Source organism: Arachis hypogaea, chromosome 2, assembly GCF_003086295.3.
Source record: "Arachis hypogaea cultivar Tifrunner chromosome 2, arahy.Tifrunner.gnm2.J5K5, whole genome shotgun sequence".
In the NCBI taxonomy this organism is placed as follows: domain Eukaryota; kingdom Viridiplantae; phylum Streptophyta; class Magnoliopsida; order Fabales; family Fabaceae; genus Arachis; species Arachis hypogaea.
This window is the reverse complement of record NC_092037.1, coordinates 39,134,219-39,160,421: the sequence shown is the minus strand read 5'-3', so window position 1 is coordinate 39,160,421 and position 26,203 is coordinate 39,134,219. Positions and strand designations below refer to the sequence as shown.

At 40.8% G+C, this 26,203-nt stretch overlaps 1 non-coding gene across 1 annotated transcript; it reads right to left on the bottom strand.

The window, feature by feature from the left end:
* Positions 1 to 270: 270 nt before the first annotated feature.
* LOC112765702 (small nucleolar RNA R71) lies at positions 271 to 378 on the bottom strand. The gene has a single exon (XR_003183878.1). It is a non-coding gene; the product is annotated as a small nucleolar RNA R71 (small nucleolar RNA).
* Between the last annotated feature and the right edge of the window lie 25,825 nt (positions 379 to 26,203).

Sequence of the window (26,203 nt, the reverse complement as noted above, 5' to 3'; positions counted from 1 at the left end):
TCAATTTGTTTTTCTAATTAGCAGAATTGCATGTTTCATGGACTTCCATCGGAAGATCCTCATCAGTTCTTAGCTGAATTCTTGCAAATCTGTGATACTGTTAAGACCAATGGGGTTAATCCCGAGGTCTACAGACTTATGCTTTTCCCCTTTGCTGTAAGAGATAGAGCTAGAACATGGTTGGACTCACAACCTAGAGAAAGCCTGAACTCTTGGGACAAGTTGGTCAATACTTTCTTGACCAAATTATTTCCACCTCAAAAGATGAGCAAGCTTAGAGTGGAAGTCCAAACCTTCAAACAGAAGGAAGGTGAATCCATCTATGAAGCTTGGGAAAGATACAAGCAATTAACCAAAAGGTGTCCTTCTGACATGCTTCCAGAATGGAGCATCATATGTATATTCTATGATGGTCTGTCTAAATTGTGCAAGATGTCATTGTACCATTCTGCTGGTGGATCTCTTCATCTGAAAAATCATGCAGAAGCCCAAGAAATCATTGAGATGGTTACAAATAACCAGTTCATGTACACTTCTGAAAGAAATCCTGTGAATAATGGGATGACTCAGAAGAAAGGAGTTCTTGAAATTGATACTCTGAATGCCATATTAGCTCAGAACAAAATATTGACTCAATAAGTCAATATGATTTCTCAGAATTTGACTGGATTACAAGATGCATCAGGTAGTGCTAAAGAAGCCTCCTCTGAAGGAGAAGTTTATGACCCTGAGAATCCTGCAATGGAAGAGGTGAATTACATGGGAGAATCCTATGGAAACACCTATAATCCTTCATGGAGGAATCATCCAAATTTCTCATAGAAGGATCAATAGAAGCCTCAACAAGGCTTCAACAACAATAATGGTGGGAGAAATAAGTTTGGCAATAGCAAACCTTTTCCATCATCTTCTCAGCAACAGACAGAGAATTCTGAGTAGAGCCTCTTTGGCCTAGCAAACATAGTCTCTAATATATCTAAGGCCACTCTCAGTTTCATGACTGAAACAAGGTCCTCCATCAGAAATTTGGAGGGACAAGTGGGTCAGCTGAGTAAAAGAGTTACTAAAACTTTTCCTAGTACTCTCCCAAGCAATACAAAATAGAATCCCAAAAGAGAGTGCAAGGCCATAACCACATCCAAAGTGGCCGAACTTGGAGAGAGTGAAAAGGCAGTGATTCCTAGTGAGGATGACCTCAAGGGACGTCCACTTACCAATAAGGAGTTCCTTATTGAGGAACCAAAGGAATCTGAGGCTCATACAGAGACCATAGAGATTCCACTGAACTTATTATTGCCATTCATGAGCTCTGATGAATATTCTTCCTCTGAAGAGGGTGAAGACATTGTTGAAGAGCAAGTTACTCTGTATCTGGGAGCAATCATAAAGCTAAATGCCAAGTTATTTGGTAATGAGACTTGGGAGGATAAACCTCCATTGCTCATCAATGAACTGAATACATGGATTCAGCAGACATTGCCTCAAAAGAAACCGGATCCCCGAAAGTTCTTAATACCTTGCACCATAGGCACCATGACCTTTGAAAAGGCTCTGTGTGACCTGGGGTCAGGTATCAACCTCATGCCACTCTATGTATTGGAGAAAATAGGGATCTTTGAGTTACAAGCTACAAGAATCTCACTAGAGATGGCAGACAAATCACTGAAACAGGCTTATGGACTTGTAGAGGATATCTTACTGAAGGTTGAAGGTATTTACGTCCCTACTGACTTCATAATCCTAGACACTGGGAAGGATGAGGATGAATCCATCATTATTGGAAGACCCTTCCTAGCCACAGTAAGGGCTGTGATTGATGTGGACAGGGGAGAGTTAGTCCTTCAATTGAATAAGGGCTACCTTGATGTGTTCAAGACTCAAGGATCTTCTTCTGTAAACATGGAGAAGAAGCATGAAAAGCTTCTCTCAATACAGAGTCAGACTGAGCCCCCACACTCAACTTCTAAGTTTGGTGTTGGGAGGCCACAACCATGCTCTAGGCATCTGTGAAGCTCTATAAGAGCTCACTGTCAAGCTATTGACATTAAAGAAGCGCTTATTGGGAGGCAACTCAATCTTATTTATCTATATTAATTACTTTCTCATTTTTATTTTCTAGTGTTAGTCTATGTCTTCTTTAGGTTGATGATCATGTGGAGTCACAAAAATAGCTGCAGAATTAAAGCAAAATAAAAAAAAACAACATCAAAAATAGCACACCCCGGAGGACGAGCTTACTGGCGTTTAAATGCCAGTAAGGATAGTAAATTAGGCATTTAACGCCCAGTCTGGCACCATTCTGGGCGTTAAAAGCCAGAAATGGCACACAGACTTGCGTTTAATACCAGAAAGGAGTGTCTGGTGTCTGGCTGGCGTTAAACGCCAGTAAGGGTAGTAGAATGGGTGCTTAACGCCTAGTCTGGCAGCATTCTAGGCGTTAAACGCCAGAACTAGCATCTATACTGTCGTTTAATGCCAGAAAGGGGCATCAACCTAGCGTTTAACGCAAGAAATGCCACACAGAGGGTGTTTAAATGCCAGAAAGGTGCATGGATGAAAAATCCTTGACACCTCAGGATCTGTGGACCCCACAGGATCCTTACCTACCCCAACTCACTCTGTCCCTTCTTCACACCTTTTCCATAACACTCTTCCCCAACCACCATTCACCTATCAAATCCTACCCTATTCCCCAAAATCTCTTCACCACTCACATCCATCACTATTTCCCTCCCAAACCTACCCCTCCTCACTCCTTCATTTTCACACATCATAACCTCCTAAAACCACCCTTGACCAAACCACTCCTACACCTCCATTTCCTCTATTTCTTCTTCTTCTCCTCCTTTATTTCTTCTTTTGCTCGAGGACAAGCAAGCCTTTTAGGTTTGGTGAGGGAAAAAGTGTTACTTTTTGTTTTTCATAACCATTAATGGCACATAAGACCGGAGAAACCTCTAGAAAGAGGAAAAGGAAGGCAATTGCTTCCACCTCCGAGTCATGGAAGATAGAGAGATTCTTCTCAAAAGCCCATCACTAGAAAGAGAATGGAGCAAACAAGAAAGCCCACTCATGGACCTCAATAAGAGCATGAGGAAGTCCCTCATCCTTGAGATGCCTTAAGGGATGTATTTCTCTCCATATAACTATTGGAAGCAACTCAACACCACTTTAGGAGATTTGAGTTCCAACATGGAGCAACTGAGGATGGAGCACCAAGAGCACTCCATTATTCTCCATGAAATCAGAGAGGACCAAAGAGCCATGAGGGAGGAGCAACAAAGGCAAGGAAGAGATATTGAAGAGCTCAAGCACTCCATAGGATCTTCAAGAGGAAGAACTAGCCGCCGTCACTAAGGTGGACCCGTTCTTTAATTTTCTTGTTCTTATTTTTCTGTTTTTTGGTTTTTATGCTTTATGTTTTGTCCATGTTTGTGTCTTTATTACATGATTAGTGTCTAGTGTCTATGTCTTAAGGCAATGAATGTTCCATGAATCCTTTACCTTTCTTAAAAGAAAAATGTTTCTATTTACAAAAGAACAAGAAGTACATGAATTTTGAATTCTATCTTGAAATTAGTTTAATTATTTTAATGCGCATGCATAGGAATTAAATAAACTAATAGGATCTTAGTTATTAACAGTTTGGAATTTGCTATTCCGAACATAATGAATATGTCATAATTCAATTATTACAAATTGAATATTAAAATAAAATTAGAAAAAAAATATAAAATGGTGGCAATACTTTTTTATTTCTAAATGAATGCTTGAACAATGCATATTTTTTATAGTGAACTTTATGAATATTAAAATTGTTAGCTCCTGAAAGAATAATAAAAAAAGAGAAATGTTATTGATAATCTGAAGAATCATAGAATTGATTCTTGAAGAAAAAAAAAGCAGTGAAAAATACAAAGCTTGCGAAAAAAAGGGCAAAAAATAGAGAAAAAGAAAGAAAAAAAAAGAAAAAGTGATGAGCGGATAATTTGTATGCTTTTTGGCATTGTTTTTAGTATGTTTCTGGTATGATATAGTTAGTTTTTAGTATATTTTTATTAGTTTTTAGTTAAAATTCACTTTTCTGGACTTTACTATGAGTTTGTGTGTTTTTCTGTGATTTCAGGTATTTTCTGGCTGAAATTGAGGGACCTGAGCAAAAATCTGATTCAGAGACTAAAAAGGACTGCAGATGCTGTTGGATTCTGACCTCCCTGCACTCGAAGTGGATTTTCTGGAGCTACAGAAGCCCAATTGGCGCGCTCTCAACGGCGTTGGAAAGTAGACATCCTGGGCTTTCCAGCAATATATGATAGTCCATACTTTGCCCAAGATTTGATGGCCCAAACCGGCGTACAAAGTCACCCTCAGAAATCCCAGCGTTAAACGCCGGAACTGGCACCCAAATGGGAGTTAAACGCCCAAACTGGCATAAAAGCTGGCGTTTAACTCCAAGAAGAGTCTCTACACGAAAATGCTTCATTGCTCAACCCAAGCACACACCAAGTGGGCCCGGAAGTGGATTTTTATGTCATTTACTCATCTCTGTACACCTTAGGTTACTAGTTTTCTATATATAGGACCTTTCACTATTGTATTAGAAATCTTGGGATCTTTGGAACCTTTTTCTTTAGATCTTTTGAACCCTCTTTGGGAGGCTGGCCATTCGGCCATGCCTAGACCTTGTTCTTATGTATTTTCAACGGTGGAGCTTCTACACACCATAGATTAAGGTGTGGAGCTCTGCTGTACCTCGAGTATTAATGCAATTACTATTGTTCTTCCATTCAATTCCGCTTGTTCTTTATCCAAGATATCACTTGTTCTTCAACTCGATGAATGTGATGATCCGTGACACTCATCATCATTCTCACCCATGAGCAAAGTGACTGACAACCACTCTTGTTCTACAAGCATAAGAGGCTCTAGTGAATATCTCTTGGATTCTTTAACCGGAATCTTCGTGGTATAGGCGAGAACTGATGGCAGCATTCAAGAGAATCCGGAAGGTCTAACCTTGTCTGTGGTATTCTGAGTAGGATTCAATGACTGAATGACTGTGACGTGCTTCAAACTCCTGAGGGCGGGGCGTTAGTGACAGACGCAAAAGAATCACTGGATTCTATTCCGGCCTGATTGAGAACCGACAGATGAATTCCGCTATGCTGTGACAGAGCATATGCAATCGCTTTCACTGAGAGGATGGGAGGTAGCCACTGACAACGGTGAAACCCTTGCTTAAGCTTGCCATGGAAAGGAGTAAGAAGGATTGGATGAAGACAGTAGGAAAGCAGAGAGACGGAAGGGAAGGCATCTTCATGCGCTTATCTGAAGTTCCTACCAATGAATTACATAAGTATCTCTATCTTTACCTTTGTGTTATTTTCGTTCATCACCATTACCATTTGAGTTTGCCTGACTAAGATTTACAAGATGACCATAGCTTGCTTCAATACTAACAATCTCCGTGGGATCGACCCTTACTCGCGTAAGGTTTATTACTTGGACGACCCAGTGCACTTGCTGGTTAGTTGTGCGAAGTTGTGTAATGCCATGGTATTGAACTACCAAGTTTTTGGGGTTCATGACCGGGGATTATGAGAGTTGTGAAAAAGTATTGTTCACAATTTCGCGCACCAAGTTTTTGGTGCCGTTGCCGGGGATTGTTCAAGTTTTGAGCAAGCTTTTGGTAACATCAGTGCCAAGATCCGGCAACAACACCAAGTTTTTGGCGTTATTGCCAGGGATTGTTCAAGTTTGGACAACTAACGGTTCATCTTGTTGCTTAGATTAGGTATTTATTTTTTTCGAAATTCTTGAAGATGAATTCTAGAGTTTCATGATGATTTGTTGAAATCTGGCTGGCTGAGAAGCCATGTCTAATCTCATTGGACCGAGGTTTCAACTTATCATCACAAGAGCTTGTTGATTTCTATCAATCTTGCTTTTGGAGCAGTGATCTGCTAAGGCTTGGCTGGCCTCTGGCCATGTCTAGTGTTTTGGACCGAAGCTTTCTTTGAAAGCTTGGCTGGCTGTGAAGCCATGTCTAATTCCTGGACCGGAGTCTTAGACTAGCATTGCACTGATTCCTGGAATTCTCATTAAGAATTTTGATATCTTTTTCCACTTAATTTTCGAAAAACACAAAAAATTCAAAAAAAAAATCATAAAATCAAAAAAATAATTCTTGTTTGAGTCTAGTGTCTCATGTTAAGTTTGGTGTCAATTGCATGTTTCTGTTCTTATTGCATTCATGCATGTGTCTTAAGAATCTTCAAGTAATTCTTGATGATTTTCGTGCTCTGATCTTTGAATTCTATTGACTTGAGTGTCTCATTTGCATTTTCATTTTGTTAGTGTCAGTAGTATACAAACTGCTACGTTTGGTGTCTTACATGCATTGTTATTTGATTCTTGTTGCATTTTGATTTTTCCTTATTATTAAAAATCCAAAAATATTTTTAATTTGTGTCTTTTCAAGTCAATAATACAGAGAATTGAAGATTCAGAACATGCAGCAGAGGAATTGCACAGAAAAAGCTGGGCGTTTAAAACGCCCAGTGAAGAAGGACAGACTGGCGTTTAAACGCCAGCCAAGATACCTGGTTGGGCGTTTAACGCCCAAAAGGGTAGCATTTTGGGCGTTAAACGCCAGAATGTGCACCATTCTGGGCGTTTAACGCCAGGATGGCTAGAAGGGAAGATTTTGTTTTCAAATCAAATTTTTTTTAAGTTTTCAAAATCTTTTCAAAATCAAATCTTTTTCAAATCAATTTTCCAATCAAATCTTTTTCAAAACCAATTTCTTTCCATTTTTAAAGATACTTACTATCAATTAATGATTTGATTCAACATTTCAAGTATGTTACCTTTTCTGTTGAGAAAGGTTTAATGTTTGAATCATATCTTTTCTTGTTAGTCAAGTTTTTAATTTTCAAAATCAAATCTTTTTAAAAAAATGTTTTTCAAATCATATCTTCTCAATCACATTTTTTTTAAAACAATCATATCTTCTTAACCACATCTTTTTCAAAATAGTTTTCAATCAAATCTTTTTGATTTCTAATTTCAAAATCTTTTTCAAAAATCAATTGATTTCTTTTCCCTTTTCATTTTCGAAAATTAAATAATGTTTTTCAAAAATGTTTTCAAATTTTCCACTTAGTTTTCAAAAATCACTTCCCTCCTTCTCACATCCTTCTATTTATGGACTAACACTATCCCTTAATGCAAAATTCGAACTCCATCTCCTTTGATAAGTTCGAATTTTCTACTTCTGTCTTCTACTCTTCTTTTCCTCTGACACCTAAAGGAATCTCTATACTGTGGCATAGAGGATTCCACATTTTCTTGTTCTCTTCTCTTTCTTATGAGCAGGAGCAAAGACAAAGGCATTCTTGCTGAGGCTGATCCTGAACCTGAAAGGACCTTGAAGAGAAAGCTCAGAGAAGCCAAAGCACAACTCTCTTTAGAGCACTTGAACGAATTCTTCAAAGAAGAAGAACTCATGGCAGCCGAAAACAACAACAATGCCAACAATGCAAGGAAGGTGCTGGGTGACTTTACTGCACCTACTCCCGACTTCTATGGGAGAAGCATCTCTATCCCTGCCATTGGAGCAAACAACTTTGAGCTTAAGCCTCAACTAGTTTCTCTAATGCAACAGAATTGCAAGTTCCATGGACTTCCATTGGAAGATCCTCATCCGTTTTTAGCTGAATTCTTGCAAATCTGTGACACTGTCAAGACTAATGGGGTTGACCCTGAGGTCTACAGACTGATGCTATTCCCTTTTGCTGTGAGAGACAGAGCTAGAACATGGTTGGACTCTCAACCTAAAGAAAGCCTGGACTCTTGGGAAAAGCTAGTCAATGCCTTCTTGGCAAAGTTCTTTCCACCTCAAAAATTGAGTAAGCTTAGAGTGGAAGTCCAAACCTTCAGACAGAAGGAAGGAGAATCCCTCTATGAAGCTTGGGAAAGATACAAACAATTAATCAGAAAGTGTCCCTCTGACATACTTTCTGAATGGAGCATCATAGGTATTTTCTATGATGGTCTCTCTGAACTGTCCAAGATGTCTTTGGATAGCTCTTCTGGAGGATCTCTTCATCTGAAGAAGATGCATACTGAGGCTCAAGAACTGATTGAAATGGTTGCAAATAACCAATTCATGTACACTTCTGAAAGAAATCCTGTGAACAATGGGACTAGTCAGAAGAAAGGAGTTCTTGAAATTGACACTCTGAATGCCATTTTGGCTCAGAACAAAATATTGACTCAACAAGTTAATATGATTTCTCAAAGTCTGTCTGGAATGCAAAATGCACCAAGCAGTACTAAGGAAGCTTCATCTGAGGAAGAAGCTTATGATCCTGAGAATCCTTCAATGGAAGAGGTGAATTACATGGGAGAACCCTATGGAAACACCTATAATCCTTCATGGAGGAATCATCCAAATCTCTCATGGAAGGATCAACAGAGACCTCAACAAGGTTTCAATAACAATAATGGTGGAAGAAACAGGTTTAGCAATAGCAAGCCTTTTCCATCATCTTCTCAGCAACAGACAGAGAGTTCTAAGCAGAATACCTCTGACTTAGCAACCATGGTCTCTGATCTAATCAAAACCACTCAAAGTTTCATGACTGAAACTAGGTCCTCCATCAGAAATTTGGAAGGACAAGTGGGTCAGCTGAGCAAGAAAATTACTGAACTCCCCCCTAGTACTCTTCCAAGCAATACAGAAGAAAATCCAAAAGGAGAGTGCAAGGCCATCAACATGGCCAAATTTTGGGAGGAAGAAGAGGCAGTGAACGCCACTGAGGAAGACCTCACTGGACGTCCACTGGCCTCCAATGAGTTCCCCAATAAGGAACCATGGGAATCTGAGGCTCAAAATGAGACCATAGAGATTCCAGTGGACTTACTTCTGCCATTCATGAGCTCTGATGAGTATTCCTCCTCTGAAGAGGATGAGTATGTCACTGAGGAGCAAGTTGCTAAATACCTTGGAGCAATCATGAAGCTAAATGACAAGTTATTTGGAAATGAGACTTGGGAGGATGAACCCCCTTTGCTCACCAAAGAACTGGATGACTTGTCTAGGCAGAAACTGCCTCAAAAGAGACAGGATCCTGGGAAGTTTTCTATACCTTGTACCATAGGCACCATGACCTTCAAGAAGGCCTTGTGTGACTTAGGGTCAAGTGTAAACCTCATGCCCCTCTCTGTAATGGAGAAGCTAGGGATCTTTGAGGTGCAAGCTGCAAAAATCTCACTAGAGATGGCAGACAACTCAAGAAAACAAGCCTATGGACTTGTAGAGGATGTTCTGGTAAGAGTTGAAGACCATTACATCCCCACTGATTTCATAGTCCTAGAGACTGGGAAGAGCATGGATGAGTCCATCATCCTTGGCAGACCCTTCCTAGCCACTGCAAAGGCTGTGATTGATGTTGATAGAGGAGAGTTGATCATTCAAGTGAATGAAGAATCCTTGGTGTTTAAAGCCCAAGGATACCCCTCTGTCATCATGGAGAGGAAGCATGAAGAGCTTCTCTCCAAACAGAGCCAAACAGAGCCCCCACAGTCAAACTCTAAGTTTGGTGTTGGGAGGCCACAACCAAACTCTAAGTTTGGTGTTGAACCCCCACATTCAAACTCTAAGTTTGGTGTTGGGAGGTTCCAACACGGTTCTAAGTACCTGTGAGGCTCCATGAGAGTCCTCTGTCAAGCTAATGACAGTAAAGAAGCGCTTGTTGGGAGGCAACCCAATGTTTTATAATTAACTATTTTCTTTTGTTATTTTCTCTTTTTTGTAGGTTGATGATCATAAGAAGTCACAAAAACAATGAAAAAAGCAAAAACAGAATGAAAAACAGGAAGAAAAATAGCACACCATGGAGGACGCACCCACTGGCGTTTAAACGCCAGTGAGGTTAGCTGGTGGGCGTTTAACGCCCAGTCTGGCACCATTCTGGGCGTTTAACGCCAGAAAGGGGCACTAGACTGGCGGTAAACGCCAGAAAGGTGCAAGATGCTGGCGTTAAACGCCAGAAATGGGCACCAGCCCGGCGTTTAACGCCAGAAATGGCTCAAAACGTGTTTTTGAGTGCCATTTGGTGCAGGGATGACTTTTCCTTGACACCTAAGGATCTGTGGACCCCACAGGATCCCCACCTACCCTACCACTCTCTCTCTTCTTCACCAATCACCTCTCTCTTCTTCACCAATCACCTCAACACCTCTTCTCCAAAAACCCCTCACCTATCAAATCCCATCTTTCTCTTCACCACTCACATCCATCCTTCACATAACCCTACCTACCCCACCATTCAAATTCAAACCACTTTCCCACCCAAACCCACCCTCTAATGGCCGAAGCATCTCTCTCCCCCTCTCCTATATAAACCCTCCTTCACTCCTTCATTTTCACACACCTTAAACACTACTTCTTCTCCCTTTTGGCCGAACACAAAGCCCTCTCCATCTCCTCCATTTCTTCTTCTTCTACTCTCTTCTTTCTTCTTTTGCTCGAGGACGAGCAAACATTTTAAGTTTGGTGTGGTAAAAGCATTGCTTTTAGTTTTTCCATAACCATTTATGGCATCCAAGGCCGGAGAAACCTCTAGAAAGAGGAAAGGGAAGGCAAAAGCTTCCACCTTCGAGTCCTGGGAGATGGAGAGATTCATCTCAAGGGTGCATCAAGACCATTTCTATGAAGTTGTGGCCTTGAAGAAGGTGATCCCCGAGGTCCCTTTTTCACTCAAAAAGGGTGAATATCCGGAAATCCGACATGAGATCCGAAGAAGAGGTTGGGAAGTTCTTACCAACCCCATTCAACAAGTCGGAATCTTGATGGTTCAAGAGTTCTATGCCAATGCATGGATCACCAAGAACCATGACCAAAGTGTGAACCCGAATCCCAAGAATTATCTTACTATGGTTCGGGGGAAATACTTGGATTTTAGTCCGGAAAGTGTGAGGGTGGCGTTCAACTTGCCTATGATGCAAGGAGATGAACATCCTTACACTAGAAGGGTCAACTTTGATCAAAGGTTGGACCAAGTCCTCACAGTCATATGTGAAGAGGGCGCCTAATGGAAGAGAGATTCAAGAGGAAAGCCGGTTCAATTGAGAAGGCATGACCTCAAACCCGTGGCTAGAGGATGGTTGGAGTTCATCCAACGCTCAATCATTCCCACTAGCAACCGGTCCGAAGTTACCATAGACCGGGCTATCATGATCCATAGCATCATGATTGGAGAAGAAATAGAGGTTCATGAGGTTATAGCCCAAGAACTCTATAAGGTGGTGGACAAGTCCTCTACCTTGGCAAGGTTAGCCTTTCCTCATCTCATTTGTCACCTCTGTTATTCAGTTGGAGTTGACATAGAGGGAGACACCCCCATTGAGGAGGACAAGCCCATCACTAAGAAAAGGATGGAGCACACAAGAGATCCCACTCATCATGAGATCCCTGAGATTCCTCAAGGGATGCACTTTCCTCCACAAAACTATTGGGAGCAATTAAATACCTCCCTAGGAGACTTGAGTTCCAACATGGGACAACTAAGGGTGGAGCATCAAGAACACTCCATCATCCTTCATGAGATTAGAGAAGATCAAAGAATCATGAGGGAGGAGCAACAAAGACAAGGAAGAGACATTGAGGAGCTCAAGCACTCCATAGGATCTTCAAGAACAAGAAAGAGCCGCCATCACTAAGGTGGACCCGTTCTTTGATTTCCTTGTTCTTTATTCTTCTGTTTTTCGAATTTTATGCTTATGTTTATCCATGTTTGTGTCTTGTGATCATTAGTGTCTTAGTGTCTATGCCTTAAAGTTATGAATGTCCTATGAATCCATCACCTTTCTTGAATAAAAATGTGCTTAATTGAAAAAAGGAAAAGAATTGCATGAATTTTGAATTTTATAACAGTTTAATTATTTTGATGTGGTGGCAATATTTTTGTTCTCTGAATGTATGCTTAAACAGTGCATATGTATCTTGAATTTGTGGTTCATGAATGTTGGCTCTTGAAAGAATGATGAAAAAGGAGACATGTTACTGAGGATCTGAAAAATCATTAAAATGATTCTTGAAGCAAAAAAAAAAAAGCAATCAAAAAAAAAATTTTGAAAAAAAAAAGAAAGAAAAGAAAACGAAAAAAAAAAAGAGTTGTGATCCAAGGCAAATAAGAGTGTGCATAAGAACCCTGGACACCTCTAATTGGGGACTTTAGCAAAGCTGAGTCACAATCTGAAAAGGTTCACCCAATTATGTGTCTGTGGCATGTATGTATCCGGTGGTAATACTGGAAGACAGAGTGCTTTGGGCCACAGCCAAGACTCAATAAGTAGCTTTGTTCAAGAATCATCATACTTTACTAGGAGAATCATTAACACTATCTGGATTCTAAGTTCCTAAAGAAGCCAACCATTCTGAATTTCAAAGGATAGAGTGAGATGCCAAAACTGTTCAGAGGCAAAAAGCTAAAAGCCCCGCTCATCTAATTAATACTGATCTTCATAGATGTTTTTGGAATTCATTGCATATTCTCTTCTTTTTATCTTATTTGATTTTCAGTTGCTTGAGGACAAGCAACAATTTAAGTTTGGTGTTGTGATGAGCGGATAATTTGTATGCTTTTTGGCATTGTTTTTAGTATGTTTCTGGTATGATATAGTTAGTTTTTAGTATATTTTTATTAGTTTTTAGTTAAAATTCACTTTTCTGGACTTTACTATGAGTTTGTGTGTTTTTCTGTGATTTCAGGTATTTTCTGGCTGAAATTGAGGGACCTGAGCAAAAATCTGATTCAGAGACTAAAAAGGACTGCAGATGCTGTTGGATTCTGACCTCCCTGCACTCGAAGTGGATTTTCTGGAGCTACAGAAGCCCAATTGGCGCGCTCTCAACGGCGTTGGAAAGTAGACATCCTGGGCTTTCCAGAAATATATGATAGTTCATACTTTGCCCAAGATTTGATGGCCCAAACCGGCGTACAAAGTCACCCTCAGAAATCCCAGCGTTAAACGCCGGAACTGGCACCCAAATGGGAGTTAAACGCCCAAACTGGCATAAAAGCTGGCGTTTAACTCCAAGAAGAGTCTCTACATGAAAATGCTTCATTGCTCAACCCAAGCACACACCAAGTGGGCCCGGAAGTGGATTTTTATGTCATTTACTCATCTCTGTACACCTTAGGTTACTAGTTTTCTATATATAGGACCTTTCACTATTGTATTAGAAATCTTGGGATTTTGGAACCTTTTTCTTTAGATCTTTTGAACCCTCTTTGGGAGGCTGGCCATTCGGCCATGCCTAGACCTTGTTCTTATGTATTTTCAACGGTGGAGCTTCTACACACCATAGATTAAGGTGTGGAGCTCTGCTGTACCTCGAGTATTAATGCAATTACTATTGTTCTTCCATTCAATTCCGCTTGTTCTTTATCCAAGATATCACTTGTTCTTCAACTCGATGAATGTGATGATCCGTGACACTCATCATCATTCTCACCCATGAGCAAAGTGACTGACAACCACTCTTGTTCTACAAGCATAAGAGGCTCTAGTGAATATCTCTTGGATTCTTTAACCGGAATCTTCGTGGTATAGGCGAGAACTGATGGCAGCATTCAAGAGAATCCGGAAGGTCTAACCTTGTCTGTGGTATTCTGAGTAGGATTCAATGACTGAATGACTGTGACGTGCTTCAAACTCCTGAGGGCGGGGCGTTAGTGACAGACGCAAAAGAATCACTGGATTCTATTCCGGCCTGATTGAGAACCGACAGATGAATTCCGCTATGCTGTGACAGAGCATATGCAATCGCTTTCACTGAGAGGATGGGAGGTAGCCACTGACAACGGTGAAACCCTTGCTTAAGCTTGCCATGGAAAGGAGTAAGAAGGATTGGATGAAGACAGTAGGAAAGCAGAGAGACGGAAGGGAAGGCATCTTCATGCGCTTATCTGAAGTTCCTACCAATGAATTACATAAGTATCTCTATCTTTACCTTTGTGTTATTTTCGTTCATCACCATTACCATTTGAGTTTGCCTGACTAAGATTTACAAGATGACCATAGCTTGCTTCAATACTAACAATCTCCGTGGGATCGACCCTTACTCGCGTAAGGTTTATTACTTGGACGACCCAGTGCACTTGCTGGTTAGTTGTGCGAAGTTGTGTAATGCCATGGTATTGAACTACCAAGTTTTTGGGGTTCATGACCGGGGATTATGAGAGTTGTGAAAAAGTATTGTTCACAATTTCGCGCACCAAAAAGCAACCAGAAAAAGTCAATAGCCCTTTAAACCAAAAGGCAAGGGTGAAAAGGATCCAAGGCTTTGAGCATTAATGGATAGGAAGGCCCAAAGGAATAAAATCCTGGCCTAAGCGACTAAATCAAGCTATCCCTAACCATGTGCTTGTGTCATGAAGCTCCAAGTAAAAAGCTTGAGGCTACGTGGTTAAAGTCGTGATCCAAAGCATAAAGAATGTGCTTAAGAACTCTGGGCACCTCAAACTGGGGACTCTAGCAAAGCTGAGTCACAATCTGAAAAGGTTCATCCAGTTTTGTGTCTATGACATTTATGTATCTGGTGGTAATACTAGAAAACAAGATGCTTAGGGTCACGGCCAAGACTCATAAGTAGCTGTCTTCAAGAATCAACATACTGAACTAGGAGAATCAATAACACTATCTTAATTCTGAGTTCCTATAGATGCCAATCATTCTGAATTTCAAAGGATAAAGTAAGATGCCAAAACTGTTCAGAAGCAAAAAGCTACTAGTCTCGCTCATCTAATTAGAACTAAGCTTCATTGATATTTTGGAATTTATTGTATATTCTCTTCTTTTTATCCTATTTTGTTTTCTGTTGCTTGGGGACAAGCAACAATTTAAGTTTGGTTTTGTGATGAGCGAATAATTCATACGCTTTTTGGCATTGTTTTAAGGTAATTTCTAGTTTGTTTTAGTTACTTTTTAGTATATTTTTGTTAATTTTTATGAAAAATTTACATTTATGGACTTTACTATGAGTTTGTGTGTTTTTCAATGATTTCAGGTATTTTCTGGCTGAAATTGAGGGACCTGATCAAAAATCTGATTCAAAGGCTGAGAAAGGACTGCAGATGCTGTTGGATTCTGATCTCTTTGCACTCGAAATGCATTTTCTAGAGCTACAGAATCCCAATTGGCGCTCTCTCAATTGCGTTGGAAAGTAGACATCATGGGCTTTCCAGCAATGTATAATAGTTCATACTTTGCTCGAGATCTCATGGCCCAAAGTGGCGTCCAAATGCCCACCCGAGACCCTTTTCTGGCATAAAACGCCAGAACTGGCACCAAAGCTGGAGTTAAATGCCAAAACCTGTCACCCAAGCTGGCTTTTAACTCCAAGGATGGCCTATTCACGTGAAAGCTTCAAAGCTCTGCCCAAGCACACAACAAGTGGTCCCTGAAAGTAGATTTCTGCATTATCTACTCATTTTCTGTAAACCTAGTTTACTAGTTTAGTATAAATAGCACTTTTGACTATTGTATTGGGGTCTTCTTTGGATCCCTTGATCTTTATGATCATCTTTAGGGAGGCTAGCCATTCGGCCATGCCTAGACCTTTTTCTCTTATGTATTTTCAACAGTGGAGTTTCTACACCTCATAGATTAAGGTGAGGATCTCTACTGTTCCTCATGAATTAATGCAAGTACTATTGTTTTTTTCCTTCAATTCACACCTACTTCTTCTCCAACATATACTCTTGTACTTAATTCAGTTAATTCAGACTGAAGGGGTGACCCGTGACAATCATCCACTATCTTTAGTACTCGCTTAGCCAAGATTGGCGTGCCTGACAACCACAAAGCAGTCTACATGATGTTCAACGTAGTCATTGGATGCCAGCCAGAGTATACTCTCTTGGGTCTCTGATCTACAGTTTCACATCGTCTCTCCTGACAACAGAACATCCGACCCCGTGATTAGGATCTTCGTGGTATAGGCTAGAATCAATAGACAGCATTCCTGAGATCCGAAAAGTTTAAACCATGTCTGTGGTATTCCGAGTAGGATCTGGGAAGGGATGACTGTGAGGAACTTCAAACTCGCGAAAGTTGGGTGTAGTGACCGTGTGCAAAAGGATCAATGGATCTTATTCTGACACAAGTGAGAACCAACAGATGATTAGCCCTGCGGTAGCTGTGCCTGGTATTTTTCATCCGAGACGAGAAATCCGACAGTTGATTAGCCGTACAGAGACCATAGCCGGACCATTTTCACTGAGAGGATCATACAGCTTGTCATGGAAGGGAGCATACATGATTGGATGAAAACAATATGAAAGTAGAGGTTCAGAAGCAACAAAGAATCTCCAAACACTTATCTGAAATTCCCACCAATGAATTACATAAGTATCTCTATGTTATTTTCCGTCTTATCTATCTTTTAATTATCAATACCTCATAACCATTTGAATCCGACTGACTGAGATTTACAAGATGACCATAGCTTTCTTTAAGCCGTCAATCTCCGTGGGATCGACCCTTACTCACGTAAGGTATTACTTGGACGACCCAGTGCACTTGCTGGTTAGTTGTGCGGAGTTGTGAAAAGTGTGATCACAATTTCGTGCACCAGCAGTACTAAAGAAGCCTCCTCTAAAGGAGAAGCTTATGACCTTGAGAATCCTGCAATGGAAGAGGTGAATTAAATGGGAGAATCCTATGGAAACACATATAATCCTTCATGGAGAAATCGTCCAAATTTCTCATGGAAGGATCAACAGAGGCCTCAACAAGGCTTAAATAATAATAATGGTGGGAGAAATAGGTTTGGCAATAGCAAGCCTTTTCCATCATCTTCTCAGCAACAGACAGAGAATTCTGAGCAAAGCCCCTCTGGCTTAGCAAATATAGTCTCTGATCTATCTAAGGCCACTCTCAGTTTTATGATTGAAACAAGGTCCTCCATCAGAAATTTGGAGGCACAAGTGGGTCAGCTGAGTAAAAGAGTTACTGAAACCCCTCCTAGTACTCTCCCAAGCCATATAGAAGAGAATCCAAAGAGAGAGTGCAAGGCCATCAATATAACCAAAATGGCCAAACCTATAGAGGAGAAAGAGGCAATGATCTCCAATAAGGAAGACCTCAAAGGATGCCCACGAGCCAATACGGAAGTCCCTAATGAGGAACCAAAGGAATCTGAGGCTCATATAGAGACCATAGAGATTCCACTGAACTTCCTATTACCATTCATGAACTCTGATGAGTATTCTTCCTCTAAAGAAGATGAAGATATTGTTGAAGAGCAAGTTGCTTAATACCTAGGAGCAATCATGAAGTTGAATGTCAAGTTTTTTGGTAATGAGACTTGGGAAGATGAATCTCCATTGCTCATCAGTGAACTGAATGCGTGGGTTCATCAGACATTACCTCAGAAGAAATCGGATCCCGAAAGGTTCTTAATACCTTGTACCATAGGCACCATGACCATTGAGAAGGCTCTGTGTGACCTAGGGTCAGGTATAAACCTCATGCCACTCTCTATAATGGAGAAACTAGGAATCCTTGAGGTACAAGCTACAAGAATCTCATTAGAGATGGCAGACTGGTGCACAAAATTGTGATACACAATGGCGCCAAAAACTTGGTATGTACAATTGTAATCTCAACTCTTTTTCACAACTTTGCACAACTAACCAGCAAGTGCACTGGGTCGTCCAATTAATAAACCATACATGAGTAAGGGTCGATCCCACAAAGATTGTCGGCTTGAAGCAAGCTATGGTCACCTTGTAAATCTCAGTCAGGCGGATTCAAATGCGTGATAGAGTTTTCATAATTAAAAGATAAATAAACAGAAAATAAAGATAGAGATACTTATGTAATTCATTGGTGAAAATTTCAGATAAGCGTATGGAGATGCTTCATCCCTCTTGAATCTCTGCTTTCCTACTGCCTTCATCCAATCCTTCATACTCCTTTCTAAGGCAAGCTGTATGTAGGATTTCACCGGCGTCAATGGCTACCTCCCGTCCTCTCAGTGAAAATGGTCCAAATGCGCTGTCACCGCACGGCTAATCATCTGTCGGTTCTCGATCATGTTGGAATAGAATCCAGTGATCCTTTTGCGTCTGTCACTACGCTCAATACTCGCGAGTTTGAAGCTCGTCATAGTCATCCCTTTCCAGATCCTACTCGGAATACCACAGACAATGTTTTGACTTTCCAGATCTCAGGAATGGCCGCCAATAATTCTAGCTTATACCAAGAAGACTCCGATCTATCGGAATGGAGGCTAAGAGATACACGCTCAATCTTAAGTAGAACGGAAGTGGTTGTCAGTCACGCGTTCATAGGTGAGAATGATGATGAGTGTCACGGATCATCACATTCATCAGGTTGAAGTGCGAGTGAATATCTTAGAACAAGAATAAGCTTGAATTGAATAGAAAGTAGTAGTAATTGCATTAATACTCGAGGAACAGCAGAGCTCCACACCTTAATCTATGGTGTGTAGAAACTCCACCGTTAAAAATACATAAGAACAAGTTCTAGGCATGGCCGCGAGGCCAGCCTCCAATGTCTAAGATTCCAAGATGAAAATACAATAGTAAAAGGTCCTATTTATAATGAAACTAGCTGCTAGGGTTTACAAAAATAGGTAAATGATGCAGAAATCCACTTCCGGGCCCACTTAGTGTGTGCTTGGGTTGATGATTGAGCTTTACACGTGTGGAGGCTTCTTTTGGAGTTAAACACCAGCTTTTGCGCCAATTTGGGCGTTTAACTCCAACTTTTATGTCAGTTCTGGCATTTTGACGTCAGAAAAGGGCAGAGGGCTGGCATTTTGATGCCATTTTACGTCGTCAAAACTCGCACAAAGTATGGACTACTATAAATTGCTGGAAAGTCCTAGATGTCTACTTTTCAAATCAATTAAGCGCGCGCCATTTGGAGTTCTGTAGCTCCAAAAATTTCACTTTGAGTGTAGGGAGGTCAGAATCCAACAGCATCTGCAGTCCTTTGTCAACCTCTGAATCAGATTTTTGCTCAGGTCCCTCAATTTCAGCTAGAAAATACCTGAAATCACAGAAAAACACACAAACTCATAGTAAAGTCCAAAAATGTGAATTTTGCTTAAAAACTAATAAAAATATACTAAAATCTAACTAAATCATACTAAAAACTATATAAAAACAATGCCAAAAGAGCGTATAAATTATCCGCTCATCACAACACCAAACTTAAATTGTTGCTTGTCCCCAAGCAACTGAAAACAAATTAGGATAAAAAGGAGAGAACATATAATGAATCTCACAATATCAATGAAACTTAGTCCCAATTAGATGAGCGGGGCTTGTACCTTTTTGCTTCTAAACAATTTTGGCATCTCACTTTTTCCTTTGAAGTTCAGAATGATTGGCATCTATAGGAACTCAGAATTTTAGATAGTGTTATTGATTCTCCTAGTTTAGTGCGTTGATTCTTGAACACAGCTACTTTATGAGTCTTGGCCGTGACCCTAAGCACTTTGCTTTCCAGTATTACTATGGGATACATAAATGCCTGGTGGACGAAATTGTGATTCCTATTTTCTTGTAATTGGATTTTAGAAATTGGCACTAGTGGACACAACTCCGTTCAACTAACCAGCAAGTGTACTGGGTCGTCCAAGTAATAAACCTTACGTGAGTAAGGGTCGAATCCACAGAGATTGTTGGTATGAAGCAAGCTATGGTCACCTTGCAAATCTCAGTTAGGCAGATTAAAAATGGTTTATGGGTTTTCGAATAATTAATAATAAAAAGAAGAAATAATAAAAGGGATAGAACACTTATGCAGATTTATTGGTGGGAATTTCAGATAAGCGGATGGAGATGCTGTAGAGCTCTTGGACGCCTGTTCTCCTACTCCTTCTACTCAGTCATTCTTACTCCTTTCCATGGCAAGCTTTGTATAGGGGTTCACCATCAACTGTGGCTACTTTCATTCCTCACGGGGAAATATCCTGTGCGGCTGTCACTCGCACAGCTAACCAGTCTGGAGGCATCACCCATGGCTGATGGCTACATCCCATCCTCGCAGTGAAAACTATGCTAACGCACTCTGTCACAGTACGGCTAATCACCGGTTGGTTCCCGCTCCTACTGGAATAGAATCCCTCTTTTGCGTCTGTCACTAACGCCCAGCAGGTTAAAGTTTGAAGCACGTCACGGTCATTCATTACCGGAATCCTACTCGGAACACCACAGACAAGGTTGAACTTTCCGGATTCCCAGGATCCTACTCGGAATACCACAGACAAGGTGAGACTTTCCGGACCCTCATAAATGCCGCCATCTATCTAGCTTATACCACGAAGATTCTGTTGGGGAATCTAAGAGATACACATTCAAGCTCTGTTGCATGTAGAACGGACATGGTTATCAATCACGCGCATTCATAAGTGAGAATGATAATGAGGGTAATCTGAATCATAACATTCATCATGTTCTTGGGTACGAATGAATATCTTGGAATAAGAATAAGAGAGATTTGAATAAAAGAAGATAGAATTTCATTAATACTTGAGGTACAGCAGAGCTCCACACCCTTAATCTATGGTGTGCAGAAACTCCACCGTTGAAAATACATAAGCAAAGAGTTCAGGCATGGCCGAATGGCCAGCCTCCCTAACGTGATCAATGATCCCCTAAGATGAAGAATAAAACAAAACTGAGATCAAAGATGTCTAATACAATAGATAAATGTCCTATATATACTAGACTAGCTACTAGGGTTTACATGAGTAAGTAATTGATGCATAAATCCACTTCCGGGGCCCACTTGGTGTATGCTTGGGCTGAGCTTGATCATTCCACGAGCTAAGGCATTTCTTGGTGTCAAACTCCAGGTTATGACGTGTTTTGGGCGTTCAACTCCGGATCATGACGTTTTTCTGGCGTTTAACTCCAGACAGCAGCGTGTACTTGGCGTTTAACGCCAAGTTACGTCGTCAATCTTCGAATAAAGTATGGACTATTATATATTGCTGGAAAGCCCTGGATGGCTACTTTCCAACGCCGTTGAGAGCGCGCCAATTGGAGTTCTGTAGCTCCAGAAAATCCATTTCGAGTGCAGGGAGGTCAGATTCCAACAGCATCAGTAGTCCTTTTGTCAGCCTTCTTCAGAGTTTTGCTCAAATCCCTCAATTTCAGTCAGAATTTACCTGAAATCACAGAAAAACACACAAACTCATAGTAAAGTCCAGAAATGTGAATTTAACATAAAAACTAATGAAAACATCCCTAAAAGTAGCTTAAACGTACTAAAAACTATATGAAAACAATGCCAAAAAGCGTATAAATTATCCGCTCATCACAACACCAAACTTAAATTGTTGCTTGTCCCCAAGCAACTGAAAATCAAATAGGATAAAAAGAAGAGAATATACTATAAATTCCAAAATATCAATGAATATTAATTTAATTACATGAGCGGGACTTGTAGCTTTTTGCTTCTGAACAGTTTTGGCATCTCACTTTTTCCTTTGAAGTTTAGAGTGATTGGCTTCTCTAGGAACTTAGAATTTCAGATAGTGTTATTGACTTTCCTAGTTAGGCATGTTGATTCTTGAACACAGCTACTTTATGAGTCTTGGCTGTGGCCCTAAGCACTTTGTCTTCCAGTATTACCACCGGATACACAAATGCCACAGACACATAACTGGGTGAACCTTTTCAGATTGTGACTTAGCTTTGCTAAAGTCCCCAGTTAGTGGTGTCCAGAGCTCTTAAGCACACTCTTTAGCTTTGGATCACGACTTTAACCATTCAGTCTCAAGCTTTTCACTTGGACCTTCATGACACAAGCACATGGTTAGGGACAGCTTGTTTTAGCCGCTTAGGCCTGGATTTTTAATTTCCTTGGGCCCTCCTATCCATTAATGCTCAAAGCCTTGGATCTTTGCTAAAATTTTCGCCACTTTTTTTTTTTTTGCTGCTTTTTCTTGCTTCAAGAATCAATTTCATGATGTTTTTCAGATCATCAATAACATTTCTCTTTGTTCATCATTCTTTCAAGAGCCAACAATTTTAACACTCATAAACAACAAGATCAAAAATATGCACTGTTCATTCATTCATTCAGAAAACAAAAATTATTGCCACCACATCAATATAATTAAATTAAATTCACTAATAATTTCGAAAATTATGTACTTCTTGTTCTTTTGAATTAAAACATTTTTCTTTTAAGAGAGGTGAAAGACTAATGGAATTTATTCATAGCCTTAAGGCATGGTTACACACTAATGATCATGAAGTAGAGACACAAAAACATAGATAAACATAACACTTAAAAACCGAAAACAGAAAGAAAATAAAGATCAAGGAATGAATCCACCTTTAGTGGCGTCTTCTTCTTGAAGGACCAATGATGTTCTTCAACTCTTCTATGTCCCTTCCTTGCCTTTGTTGCTCCTCCCTCATAGCTCTTTGATCTTCTCTTATTTCTTGGAGAGTGAGGGCGTGTTCATGGTGTTCCACCCTTAGTTGTTCCACATTATGGCTCAAGTCTTCCAAAGAGGTACTAAGTTGCTCCCAATAGTTGTTAGGGGGAAAGTGCATTCCATGAGGCATTTGTTGATGAACTTCCTCATGTTCTCCTTGGGGGCCGTGAGGAACTTCCCTTGTTTGCTCCATCCTCTTCTTTGTGATGGGCTTGTCTTCTTCAATGGAGACATCTCCATCTATGATAACTCCAGCTGAGTAGCATAAATGGCATATAAGGTGGGGGAAGGCTAGCCGTGCCATGTATGAAGGCTTGTCAGCTATTTTGTAGAGTTTATTAGAGATGACTTCATGAACCTCTACTTCCTCTCCAATCATGATGCTATGAATCATGATGGCCCGATCCACAGTAACTTCAGATTGGTTGCTTGTAGGGATGATGGATCTTTGGATGAACTCCAACCATCCTCTAGCTACAGGCTTGAGGTCCAGTCTTCTTAGTTGGACCGGTTTGCCTTTGGAGTCTACTCTCCATTGGGCGCCTTCCACATAAATGTCCATTAGGACTTGGTCCAACCTTTGATTAAAGTTGACCCTTCTTGTGTAGGGGCGTTCATCACCTTGCATCATGGGTAGATGAAACGCCAACCTTACATTTTCCGGACTGAAATCTAAGTATTTCCCCCGAACCATTGTGATATAGTTCTTTGGATTCGGGTTCATACTTTGATCATGGTTCCTAGTGATCCATGCATTAGCATAGAACTCTTGAACCATCAATATTCCGACTTGTTGCATGGGGTTGGTTATGACTTCCCACCCTCTTCTTTGAATTTCATGTCGGATTTCCGGATACTCATTCTTTTTGAGCTTGAAAGGGACCTCGGGGATCACCTTCTTCTTTGCCACAACATCATAGAAGTGGTCTTGGTGGCTCTTGGAGATGAATCTCTCCTTTTCCCATGACTCGGAAGTGGAAGCTCTTGCCTTCCCTTTTCCTTTTCTTGAGGAAACTCCGGTCTTGGGTGCCATTGATGGTGAATGAAAAATAAAAAGCTTAGGCTTTTTACCACACCAAACTTAAAATTTGCTCGTCCTCGAGCAAAAAAAGAAAAGAAGAGTAGAAGAAGAAGAAGAAAATTTTGGTAGAGAAGGAGAGGAGGGGGTTCGGCTAAATGAGAGAAGAATGGGTAGTGTTGTGTGAAAATGAAGAAGAAAGGAGAGGTATTGATAGGGAGGGGGAGGGTGATGTTTCGGCCATTTTGGGTGGGAAAGGGTGGGAAATTGAATTTGAATGTAATGGAGGTAGGTGGGGTTTATGGGGAAGAGGAGGTTGATGTGAATGGTGCATGGGGAAATTGGGAAGAGGGGTTGAGGTGATTGGTGAAGGTTTTTGGGAAGTGTGACATTGAAAATGAGATTTGGATTAGGAGAGTGTGATTAGGATTAAAAGAAAAGGTAGGTGGGGATCCTGTGGGGTCCACAGATCCTGAGGTGGGGATCTTGTGGGGCCCACAGATCCTGAGGTGAAAAGAAATACCATTCCTTCACCATATAGGCGTGTAAATTGCCTTTATGCACCATTCTGGCGTTCAAACGCCCATTGGTGCATGTTCTGGGCGTTAAACGCCCATGTAATGCTTGTTTCTGGCGTTGAACGCCAGTTTCAAGCTTGTTTCTGGCGTTCAGCGCCAGATTGTCCTCTGCGTGCGCATCCTGGCGTTAAACGCCAGGATGTAGCTTGTTTTGGGCGTTCAGCGCCAGAAAGATGCTCTATTCTGGCGTTGAACGCCAGCCAGATGCATCTTCTGGGCGTTGAACGCCAGCCCGTGCGTCCTCCAGGGTGAAAATTTTTTTTCTTCTGTTTTTGACTCTGTTTTTAATTTTTTTGATTTTTTCGTGACTCCACATGATCATGTACCTTATTAAACACAAAAATAACAAAGAAACAAAATAAAATAAAATTAGATAAATAAAATTGGGTTGCCTCCCAACAAGCGCTTCTTTAATGTCAATAGCTTGACAGTGGCTCTCAGGGAGCCACAGAGCAATCAAGTCAATGTTGTCTAGTCCCAACACCAAACTTAGAGTTTGGATATGGGGTTTGAACACCAAACTTAGAGTTTGGTTGTGGCTTCACAACACCAAACTTAGAGTCTGACTGTGTGGGCTCTTCTTGACCTTGAACTGAGAGAAGCTCTTCATGCTTACTCTCTTTTGTCACAGAGGGATGGCCATGTGCTTGAAACACAAGGTATTCCCCATTCAATTGAAGGACTAACTCTCCTCTGTTGACATCTATCACAGCTTCTGCTGTGGCTAGGAAAGGTCTTCCTAGGATGATGCATTCATCATTTTCCTTCCTAGTATCTAGGATTATGAAATCAGCAGGGATGTAAAAGTTTTCAACTTTTACTAGCACGTCCTCTACTGTTCCATAAGCTTGTCTTATGGACTTATCTGCCAATTGTAATGAGAACAAGGCAGGTTGTACCTCAATGATCCCTAGCTTCTCCATCACAGAGAGTGGCATCAGATTTATTCCTGACCCAAGATCACATAGAGCTTTCTCAAAGCTCATGGTGCCAATGGTGCAAGGTATTAAGAACTTGCCAGGATCTTGTTTCTTTTGAGGTAGAGTTTCCTGAATCCAAGTATCCAAATCACTAATGAGCAAGGGAGGTTCACTTTCCCAAGTCTCATTACCAAACAGCTTGGCATTCAGCTTCATGATAGCTCCTAAATATTGAGCAACTTGCTCACCAGTCACATCTTCATCCTCTTCAGAGGACGAATAATAGTCAGAGCTCATGAATGGCAGAAGGAGATTTAATGGAATCTCTATGGTCTCTGTATGAGCCTCAGATTTCTCAGGATCCTTAATAGGAAACTCCTTCTTGCTTGAAGGACATCCCAGGAGGTCTTCCCCACTAGGATTTTCGTCCTCCTCCTCCCTAGTGCATTCGGCCACTTTGATTAAATCAATGGCCTTGCACTCTCATTTTGGATTCTCTTCTGTATTACTTGGGAGAATACTGGGAGGAGTTTTAATAACTTTCTTACTCATCTGACCTACTTGTGCCTCCAAATTCCTAATGGAGGATCTTGTTTCATTCATGAAACTGAAAGTGGCCTTTGACAGATCAGAGACTATATTGGCTAAATTAGAATTATTTTGTTCAGAGTTCTCTGTCTGTTGCTGAGAAGATGATGGATATGGCTTACTATTATTCAGCCTATTGCGTCCACCATTGTTAAAACCTTGTTGAGGTTTTTGTTGATCCTTCCAGGAGAAATTTGGATGATTTCTCCATGATGGGTTATAGGTATTTCCATATGGTTCACCCAGATAATTAACCTCTGCCATGGCAGGGTTCTCAGGATCATAAGCTTCTTCAGAAGCTGCCTCTCTAGTACTGTTGGATGCATGTTGCAATCCATTCAGATTTTGAGAGATCATGTTGACCTGTTGAGTCAACACTTTGTTCTGAGCCAGTATGGCATTCAGAGCATCAATTTCAAGAACTCCTTTCTTCTGAGGTACCCCATTGTTCACGGAATTCCTCTCAGAGGTATACATGAACTGGTTGTTTGCAACCATGTCAATGAGTTCTTGAGCCTCTTCAGGCGTCTTCTTCAGGTGAATAGATCCACCTGCAGAGTGATCCAGTGACATTTTCGAAAATTCAGAGAGACCATAA